Source organism: Orbicella franksi, chromosome 4 (assembly GCF_964199315.1).
Source record: "Orbicella franksi chromosome 4, jaOrbFran1.1, whole genome shotgun sequence".
Taxonomy (NCBI): Eukaryota; Metazoa; Cnidaria; class Anthozoa; order Scleractinia; family Merulinidae; genus Orbicella; species Orbicella franksi.
Window position 1 is genome coordinate 24,519,941 of NC_138148.1, and position 9,860 is coordinate 24,529,800.

The 9,860-nt window shown below is 39.8% G+C and overlaps 1 protein-coding gene across 6 annotated transcripts in view; it reads left to right on the top strand.

Moving 5' to 3' along the window:
- The first annotated feature begins 1,072 nt into the window (after positions 1–1,072).
- LOC145484957 (uncharacterized) overlaps positions 1,073–9,860 on the top strand; it is a 28,657-nt gene continuing 19,869 nt past the window's right edge. The window contains exons 1-4 of one of the 6 annotated variants that reach the window (XM_081463579.1): positions 1,073–1,146; positions 1,590–2,110; positions 3,710–7,124; positions 7,167–9,860. The exon at positions 7,167–9,860 is cut by the window's right edge and continues 406 nt beyond it. The gene's annotated coding sequence lies outside the window, so the exon portion shown is untranslated. Of the gene's footprint in view, positions 1,147–1,589; positions 2,111–3,709 lie in introns of all 6 variants that reach the window. The other 5 variants (XM_081463581.1, XM_081463578.1, XM_081463582.1 and 2 more) reach the window with 5 other exon arrangements.

The following is a 9,860-nucleotide window of genomic DNA, read 5'->3' on the forward strand; positions in this document are numbered from 1 at the left end:
TCAGAAAATCGTTCCTCATAGAGCTTTTTAGATTAATGGTTTTAGCCGGCATCCACTGTCCTTTATATACCCGTGACAATTATATCAGATCCTGCCTCTTCTGAGGAATTAAATGTCATTCATTTGATATCCTGTGGGTGAGATCACAAATATCCGAAAGGTCATTCTAACTCTGGCATTAGGTGGGAGATTTGAACAAGCTCTTGTAAGTTTTCTAACATTCGCATAATTCGTTTCTTTGGATTTACAAAATGGCGATGTACTATGCCGTAGAGTTTCCCTCAGAAGATGCAAAGTCAAAGGGGCCGCACATTGTTCCCGAAAACAAAGTTAAGGTGGAAAACAGTCAAACATGTCCTTTGGACTGTCGTTAACAAGAATGGTGACCTGATGGAGGAATACTTTGAGGCCACGAACCTCAAGAAAGGTTCTAGGAGACACTGTGGAGAATTCATTGACCGCCTCAAAGAATCAAGACAAAAAGCTGACATTAGTAACAAGGAGGGGCGATGTCACAAAAACCCCTCAAAACTGAACGATTACAAGAATCTGGAGAACCTGAATTCTCCACCCTTGAAAAAGCCAAGAAAGACTCTCTTCGATGAAGCTTGGAATGATTTTTGAACCAATTCAGTAGATGAGTCAGACAAGGATGACATTGAGGAGTTTGATGGAAATGAGGTTGTAGCACGCTGGGAGGAAAAGGTGGCCAAGAAACGAACCAATGGTTTTTCCCATCAGAATAAGAACAAAGAGAGGGCACAGAGTAGATCAGGTTCAAAGCTAAGAAAGCTAACAAGCCACTGAGAGCATCTGAAAGCAAGGTTAAGAATTCAGTCAAGAAAGCAAGAGAAGAAACTGTCTACTCCCAGTCGTCTGAGATTGGTAAAAGTTTGGCTATGGAGATGAGAGTGGCTCGTCACGGGCTCAAAGGAAGTGAACCTGTGGAGTTCAAAATTTCCTTTTCCCGCCATTCAATGTATGGAATGTTCCGTAAGCAACTGTCCCAAAAGACTGGAATATTGCCAGCCGATCAGCTAATAATTATCATGGGAGAAAAATGGGTCATGAGCCGTGAGGTAATTACTGAAGTTTGATACCCTGAAGACTTAGTAGCAGTATGCGAGAAAGGAACCAAATTGGACGGTAAGGACTGACTAAAACTAGGCTGGGAATTAGAAAATGTTAATATGCAGTTTTTTTTCATAATTATATGTTGATCATTGCAGTGTTTTTATCACGGTTGGTTGCAAATCAATCTTGCAGTGTGACCAAAAAACTGTCAGTTGGAAAGTATTATGGGTAAAATAACATCACTTAGCAGATTCATTAACAAGAATTTTGAAACACCAATACATACACTGTTTTATCTGTCACGGAGTCACCATACAAAACAAGCAGTCACTGTCACTACAGCAGCATCAATGCTCTCCTCTGACAGCTCCAGTCAAACTAAAACTAAGTGCATTACACTGTCACACATTCACCCTAACACACAACAGTTAAGAAGTTACACATTGATTTTCAATTATAGCAGTTTCCAACAGCTGTTTTGCACTGTAGTGTTGGTTTGTTTTTCCTTTTTTCAGGGCTGAGTGATGTGGAAAACAACAAATAAACAAATGGTGGGGGAGAAACTCCATTTAATCAGGAGAAAATTGGAGATGTACAAGGTGAGAATTTCCCAGAGCAATATTGACTGAAACAAAAATCTGAAAAATGGTCAAGAAAAGGTATGATCAATACATTTTGATAACTGTTAGGCCGGGCCTTGTGTGCCTTTGTTAAGCATAGAGGTTATCTAGAAATAAGCTCAATCCAGATTATCCAATACAGTAAGAGCATTAATTTGTACAAAGCGGGGGAGACTTAGCTACATTTGGAAGCATGAGAAGCAAGCATGTGGATTATATCCTTTTCCCAGCTTGAAAATAATTCTCAATACTTTTTTTTACCAAATCAGAACTGAGCAAATCATCAGTTTCCAGCCTAATGAAACTTTGTTCAATTCTATAGAAGGGAGTGATGATTACATAAAAGAAATGGACAAGGTCGAGGATAAAGTATTGAAATGGACACAAGCTGCTGAAGAGACAAGTGCGAAGCGTAAGTGAAGTCAATGAATTGTTTTAATTAAGAGTATGGGGGTCCATGTTTCCTTGGGACATGTTACTTTGGGAAGAGACTGTTACGATGTAGCCGTTAATTCGCATACCATAAAGTTTGGATAATAACTACCTCCCGAAAGTAACTACCCCTGAAACTAACTCGTCAAAACTTTGTGGCTTCTAATAAATCCCAAAAATAGCAAGGGTCGCTACTACCGGAACTTTATGGCACTACTCGACTCAAAAGGCAGTGGTCAGTACTGTGTGTCTAGGAGACTAATGTGGAAATAAAACGAGGCGGAAATATTATTCTCTAATTATGTTATCGCTAATTATGCGTTGACAGGTTTCAGGCATACGTTGGGAACTAATGTTAATTTTGTTCACTGCTTGACATCACGTGTAGCATTTCGGCATGTGAGATATTACAGAAAATCTCCTTCGGGTGCATCAGTTTTGCCAGAAAATCACTTTGACCTTTCTATGTTTCTCTCTGTAATGGCTTCAAATAGTACAAGAAAAACGCATACCAATTTTCATCTGTCATGAAGCCGGAAAACGGAGCAATAATTGGATATAGAAGAAGAAGCATTAACCGTTCATCGAAGAACAAATACTCGGAGTCGTGCTTCAAGCAATGAGGGCTTCCACTGTAACCAGGAGAAACGGTCAACGAAGAGAATGAGAGCAAGAATCTCTCTGCTCCGATACCGATTTTCCCAGCGCTCGTTTTCCAGTTTTTGGCATGGTTCCTGCAAAATTACTAACGTCTGCCGGTTTTAGATTGTCATCGTGACTAGTCGTAAATGGTAATTACATGATGTCTGTGAATACATCATTTACTGGGGATTATTAACACCCGAACGTATCAAGCTGGGAAATGGTTTTCCGTCTTTTTCCCAGATAAAACAAAATTCTAGTAAAGGGTGAACATTTTAAGTTTGTTTACAAACATCGGTTGACTGATTGGGCTGAAAATCCGTATGAATGTTCTACGATACCTCCCGCTTTCCAGAAGGGTGTTGGGCTTTTCTGAAATTTGCTCCTGCTTTTAAAGTTACGGCCTGCATTATGGAAGGATGCGTAAACACTTTTCAGTATCAAACTTAAAGAGAGTGTAGGAAAAAAATAAGAAGCAATAAAATCACACACTATTTATCAGGAAACATTTCAATAAATGTTAATTGTGTTGCTCCAATAACCAGCTTATGTGGGGAAACGAACGTAATTTAAAGGCAAGTAGCCTTAAATTTCGCTTTTTCCCTTGATATGTATTGCATGTTTTCTTTTTCAAAAATGTTTAGTTCAATATTGGTTTCTACAAATACATAAAGCTTTCAGGAAATGCATGTATTAGGTGGTCGAGGTTTTCTCTACAAGCACTAGTATAAACACCGGCTATTTCTAACTATGGTCAACAGGTAAACTGATACCTTATTAAAAGTGGCAAAAAACAGCAGTTGCTACATCTGGAGTTATTTTAGATTAACATCCCAGTACTTACCTATGTCAAACGATACAAATAAGGAGTTCATGTTGTTTACCTTGTCTTGAAAATGTGTTGGAATAACAATTTATATCTTACATTATCATGACTACAGAAATCACAAAACCCCCAGATAAAGCTGGAGCTCACAAGGACAAAATGGCACCCGCTAGTAAATCTGAAGGTATGATACACTCTTTGATCTACTATGTTTTTAAAAAGCCCATTAGCTCGCTACACTTGTATCAATTTTTTTGAAAAAACGACAAAAAACTTTTCATCATTGCAGTGTCAGAGCCAAAAAAAAAGAATTAAAATTGTGTCCTGACATGGTATCACTTAACAGCCTTTTCAAATTTACTCTTAGCCGCAAAGTGTCCAAAAAAGTCGAGGCGACCTTCCTGCGAAAAATTCCAAACTGCTCCTTACTTTTCGACAGCTGCAAAGCGAATTTCTCCAATAAACAAACAAAAAAGAAACAAACTGACGTCGACATCAAGGAATGTAATGTTCACCCATCGTTCAGTTGGTCAATTCTGAATGATCACCACCAAATCCAATCTACCGTATTTGTTCACTTATAAGACGCACTCGGTTATAAGACGCACCCTAAACTTTTGAAGACGATTGTGACAAGTAAGCAAAATGAAACTTTCACCTAAATACCCTGTTATAAGGCGCAACCGGAATTACAGGAAATTTTGTTGACCACGTTCACGGTACTTACAACAATTTGCTTCCAAAAGTTACTAATTATGGTGCTTTCATTCTTAACAACATAAGCGAAGAAGTCACACTTAACAAACAATAGCAAAAAAGTCACACATGGACAATAGCATAAAAGTCTCACTTTTTAATTCACTCAAGTCATCCTTCTCAGGAAACAGTGTTTTAAGTTATGAATACCAATTGATCTGTTTTTACGTTTATAAACAATACTCATCTGACAGATCTTTCATTCATCAGTTGCAAAACTCATCTTAATCTTCGAGCATTCGTTCAATGTACCGTAAATTTTCAGTAATTATGCTAAGCACTCGTCGTCATTCCCATGATCTAAACTTTAAGTTGAAGATCATAGCAGAAGCGGAAGCCGTGAACAACAATTGTGAAATTGCTTGCGAATACGGCATATCGGAATCAATGGTCCATAAATGGAGAAACCAACAGCATGTCTTGTTCTCTGGCGAGTTAAAGATGACTGCCAAACGTGTCTCGATGGGTCGCTACTGGCCAAAAGAACCAGAAGTTGATCAGCAGTTGGTTGACTGGTTCAGCGATCAGAGAAGCCAAGGTAAAACTTGTTCACTTAAAATGACATTAATAACTGCACTGTTTACATTACTTCTACAAGTTGTTTATGTTGGCCTTTGACTGTTAATCGCTAATCGCATTGTTTTTATATTTGCAGGTCTTACAGTAAACAGCACGATGATTCGGCTAAAGGCAAAGGAACTCAGCTCAGATCCAGAGTTCAAGGCGTCCCCTGGGTGGTACACAAAATGGAAATGTCGCCATGCTATTTCCATGAGAAGTAAGACGACTTTGGCTCAGCACCTTCCAGCCGACATGGAGGACAAGGTAGTGGAATTCCATTGCTTCGTGCTGAGAGCTAGACAACGATGCAGCCACGAGTCCAGCCAAATCCTGAACATGGATGAAACCCCGATGAAATTTGAGTTGCCAGCCACAACAACACTGGAGTTCACTGGAAACTGAACAATGCCGATCTTATCCTGCAGAGGTGATAAACAGAGTTTGACGGTTGTCCTCGCAGTAAAGGCGGATGGTGAGAAACTTCCACCGAAGATAATATTCAAAGGCGTTCGTCAGCTATGAATCGAGGTAACCAGGAGAATGCAGGTTTCTGTACACAAGAGGGCCTGGATGGATGAAGAAGGTTTGTTCTTTTTCCTTTATCATTTTCGGAGTACATAATGGTACATTCATTTAGCTGCACAGTTACTGCAATATAACTTCTGCAAGTTTGTATCTACCTTCAGCGTCAAAATGTCAAAACTTCAAAGACATAAAAAGGAAGTTGTTGTTAAAACTTACCCAAATTATTCATCTAATCCTGAAAATGAATATCACGGTCTGTTTTGTAAATATCAGTTGCTAAAGTACAAACCCTGGAAATTTACACCTGATGATGCCTGGAATGGCCTTCCAGAAAATGTGACCCTCCATGGGAAAACAGAGATAAAGGTGATAGCACGCTCACAACACACTAACACAGCACGCTTAGTGTGTCCTAAGACATGCTTTATGCACATGTTTAATTCGTAGCACAATGAAGGACAGACAACGATTTGTTTGGAAGATGTTAACACGCTAAACCTTTTGTTTTGATTAGCATGCTAACCATAACACGTTTAGTGTGCGAGTTAGCATGCTAAAACACACTAGAGCTAAAAGGAACATGGTAGAAAGTTTGTGATCTTGCTCTCCAAAAAGTTGGAATTATATTATTTTACTCTAAAAGCTTCTAAATTAGCGACAATTAGGAAAACTTGGGATCCATGTTGGACGACGAACAAAAGCTACTATTATTCTGAATAACATCAAACACAAGTAGAACATTTTTAAACAAACTAATCACCTTCCTTCCTTTAGAAACAAATGCAGCCAAAGAAGAGGTTGCTGTCTCTGATTTTCATCAGTACTGAAGAACAACAAATTGTCACATTACTGTAGGCATACAGCTTTAATTACACATGTTGGGAAGTTTAATGATGTGACTAAAGTTAAGTTTTACAATGTAAAGTGTGAGCCATAAAAAACTAAACCCTGTTGTAGTCATATTTGGAGAGAGTTTCGTTTGGTTTGTTCGCAAAGAACAATTTTATTACCGATAGTGGGAAGATTTTGGTCACGTGCTAGGCATTGAGTTGGGGATGTCTCAGATTTCATTTGCAAACAAAATAACTTTACAGACACGGATGTCTTTGGTTTTTTGTTGGTTTATAATTATTTTATCCGTTTTCTAATGGAAACTTTTTTCGTTTAGTTCTGAATTCATAGATACTGGGTTTGCGATCAATTTTACATTTTTGGCTAGATGGAAACGAATGAGACTGCAAAATGGCGTGTATTGATGTTCCAGGGTCCCAAAGTGCGTAAAAGCAAGTTTTTTTGTTTTGGTATCTTGTTTGTCCATTTCTGTGTAGCAAACGTGAAAGAAACAACAAACATCTTGACATCTGCCAAGCAATAATGCCAACAAAGAAAGGTTCTGTGACAAAATGTCACCTTTGTATGTGGAATTGTTTATTTATAAAGATGGTGAATTTTAAGCTCGGTAATGAAATGTGAAGGTGAATTAATCAACCTGACAAGAGCGTGGGACAAAGAAAAATTCTGAGTCCCCGACAGGAATCGAACCCATGACCCCCCAAACACTGGGCGGGCGCTCTATCCATCCATTATTAACTTATCACTACTCACAATGACTTCGACAGCGTTGATCCTAGCAGTATGCAGGACACCTGTCATATATGAACTCAGTTAAATGGCCTTGCTCCCCATGAGTTCTGGTAGCCCAGTGGATAAAGCGCCTGCCCGGTGTTCAGGAGGTCATGGGTTCGATTCTGGTCGGGGACTCAGAATTTTTCTTTGTCCCACGCTTGTGTCATGTTGATTAATTCATCTTCACCTTTCATTACCGAGCTTAAAATTGACCATCTTTATTAAATTATCACAACTTCCAGATTGTCTTACCATGCACGTTTGCCATGTCACGAGTGTGGCCAGCATACTGTTTTTTGTCATCTTTCATGGGATCAAACGCACCGGGCTGGTTGAACATGCCTTGAAGACAATACAAGTGAACAAGGCAAAGGTGAGCAAGTGCGGGTATCAAGTATGGAACGCACGATTGGACAAGCCTGATACAATCGAAGTAGAAGTGAGCCAGCTGCAGTTGACTCGCAAGCACAAGATGAAAACAAAGGCCACCTTTACCAATTGTCTGGAACATTTCCCATCATTGTGCCTAAGTGTCAGGCATGCACCACTTCTACAACGCCAACTTGCAGATTTTCCTTCAAGGGGGAGTTGAATTGCACCGCATTATGATGATTTGCAGAATTTTTGAAGCATAAGTGAAGTTTAGCAGTCACACAGAAGCACCAAGGGAGATGATGGCTGCAACTGTGTTGTATCTACTAAAAGCAGCAGTCCCATTGGCGATGAAATGCCGGCCTGACAATTCACTAAATGAACTGTACAAACAAGGACTGGCAGAGATTAGTCAGAAAAAGCTAGGGGAGATAAAGCCGCCTTTGGCTGCATTGGACTATTGCACCCTAGAGGGAAGCTGTGGTGAGAAAAAACAAACAGAAATTTTGACCATGGAAATACCAAATGAGATCCAAACGATGAAGACATGTGGAAAATTTGAAGATCTGTGAGGCTCAACACAGCAAGGATAATATATCATCTATGTTTCAAATGGAATGTGATGCGGTGGTGGAAATGCTGATGCAAGAGAAAGCAAAATCCTTTGATATTGTCTTCAATAAAATTCCAACTGCCATGAGACCAGATAGTTTGAGTCCTAGTAGTGCATACACAGATGATGCGAGTTCTGCAGTGAGGCTGTTGGTAAAAGGAGGCGATTTGGATAGCAATGATAAGAATGAAGAAGAAACAGTGCAATTAATTTTACAAGCATTACTGAACAACTCTGAAGCAAAGGATGAGATCATCGCAACTGAAACGGTATGTCGAGCACAACCACAAGTAGATTTTTTGAACAATTGCTGAGCTCACCTTCCCAAACCGATGATTGCAACACCAAGAGACCATGACTAAATCAGCATGTGTCCCTTTTTCTGCCGCAGTTTCCACCCGTGTCAAGAAAGTGGTTCTTCAAGATCCTGAAGACCAGAACATACCAGAATCTAGATGTATTCCTCTGGATGGCTCACAACAAGACTAAATCTCAGCTCCCTTGCCTGTTGCAATTTCTGCCCCATTGGAAATGAAACAGGGGGAAGAAAGCGAAGAGGGAAAAGAGAGCAATAGTGACAGTGACAGTGATAGTGACAGTGAAGATGCAGACAAAGAAATGAGAGCGGAAAGCTGTCTGCTAGAATTCTTTTGCACGTTACTGATGGTGTTGTCACTGAAGAGACTTTACAATCCAACTATGAGGTCAAGACTGGTTCAACTCCACTAAAGGATCCTGTTTTTGCTTTGAATCCCCTACCAGTGGAAACTTAAAATAGTTTAATGGCCAAGAAAAAGTCAACTCCAGTCAATGACCCTGTTCCTTGAGTGGAAAGTTTCAACAGTTCAAGTACTAAGACAAAGTCAACCCCAGTTGATGGTGTTGCTACCAAGACAAGGATGACTCCAGTTAATGGAGTGCCTGTTATCCCTATTTCCTCTTCTAACACTCTGCCAGCAGAATATCCAAACTGTTTAAAGTTTAATTCAAATTTGACTCCAGATGGCATGCCTTCTACTCATCTTCCCCTGCCGATGGAAAGTCCAGACAGTCTTCACCTCAAGACAAGTTCAACTCCAGTCAGTGGCATGTCTGCAAACCCTAATCCCGTTCCAGTGGAAAGTCCAAGCAGTTCCAAGTCCAATGGTGTACCCGCTACATCGATGCCTCAGTTGTATGTGCACTTGCTAGGTCCGTCCTCTGAGATGCCATTTCATGTGTCGATGGACGAGAAGCGTGTAATAATAATAACAATCTACGGAGCCCCATAAGGGACATGCAACTTATCGACTTGTCAAGATGTCGAAATGTCCAAATGTTGAGCTATTGAAATTTTGAGATATTGAGATGTGGAGTTGTCAGGATGTCGAGATGTTGAGATGTCGAGATGTCAAGATGTCCCGAGATGTGTCGCGATAATAGAACGCTGAAATTCGTCCTGCAAGCTCAATTCATCGTGCATGTTACCAAACATGGCAGACGAAGGCGAGCTTGAGGTAAGTATGTTGTTTGTAGGCTTCTTCCAACACATTTCATCCTCTCTTTTCTCTCTTTTTTCAGACCAATTGGAATTAGATATGTAATTTTGTCATTAAATATGATGGATATTTTAGGGGGAATCGTGATAGCATTTCACGAAGTCCACGAAAGAAGGATTAGGAACTGTTTATGAACGTATACGTTTATACATCGCTGGATGTGAGCTTACTTGTTAGCTGAAGCTTAGTAAAATCTGTTATTATTAACCCCAGAACGTACTCTTGGTAGAACCTGGAGAAACTAGGCTTGCTGCTAATTTCTTGCTAAAAAAACC